A 1,118-nucleotide genomic window follows, 5' to 3' on the forward strand; every position below is an offset into this window, starting at 1 on the left:
TTTTTTTTTTTTTTCATTCTTTTGGCAGTCTGTGTTATATTTACTACTCTTCACCAACACCGTGATTCAAAAGTCAATTCTTTGGTCTTCCTTATTCATTATCCAGCTTTCATATGTGTATGAGGTGATTGAAAATACCATAGCTTGGGTCAGGCACAGCTTAATCCTCAAAATGACATCTTTGTTTTTTAACACTTTATAAAGAGGTCTTTTGCAGCAGATTTGCCTAATGCAGTTTGTTATTTGATTTGTTGACTGCCACCTCCATGGGTGCTGACTGTGGATCCAAGTGAGATGAAATCCTTGACGACGCCAATATTTTCTCCATTTAATCATGATGTTAATTATGTGTTCATTATTTACTGCTAACCAGAAGGCTGGTGGTTCAAACCCACCAGCCACTCCTCAGAAGAAAGATTAGACGATCTACTTCTGTAGTGATACCACCTCGGAAACCCAAGGAGGGGTGGTTTTGAGTCAGATCCGACTGGATGGCAGTGAGTTTCTGTTTGTTTGTTGTTGTTTTTCACATATGGGTACAGTTGTGAGGATTTTGTTTCTTCATGTTGAGCTGTCCTCCATGCTGAAGGCTGTAGTCTTTCATCTTCATCACTAGTGCTTCAAGTGCTCTACACTTGCAGCAAGCGAAGTTGTGTCACCTACATCTTTTAGGTTGTTAATGAGTCTTCCTCCGATCTTGATACCACATTGTTCATCATATAGTCCAGCTTTTCGGATTGTTTGCTCAACATACAGATTGAATAGTATGGTGAAAGGATACAACCCTGATACACCCTTTCCTGCTTTTAAACCACACAATATCCCCTTGCTTTGTTTGAACAACTGCCCTTTGGTCTGTTTAAAGCTTCCATATAATCACACTTCAGTGTTTTAGAATTTTCATTCTTCAAAATATTATTCATAATACGTGATGATCCACTCAGTGAAATGCCTTTACATAGCCAATAAAATGCAGGTAAATATCTTTCGAGTATTCTCTGCTTCAGCCATGATCCATCCGACATCAGTAACGGTATCTCTCATTCCACATCCTCTTTTGAATCTGTTTGAATTCCTGGCAGTTACCTGTAATGTAACTGCTGCAAGTGTGTTTTTTT

Source organism: Orycteropus afer, unplaced genomic scaffold (genome assembly GCF_000298275.1).
Source record: "Orycteropus afer afer isolate SDZICR_OR568_19922 unplaced genomic scaffold, OryAfe1.0 scaffold00476, whole genome shotgun sequence".
In the NCBI taxonomy this organism is placed as follows: domain Eukaryota; kingdom Metazoa; phylum Chordata; class Mammalia; order Tubulidentata; family Orycteropodidae; genus Orycteropus; species Orycteropus afer.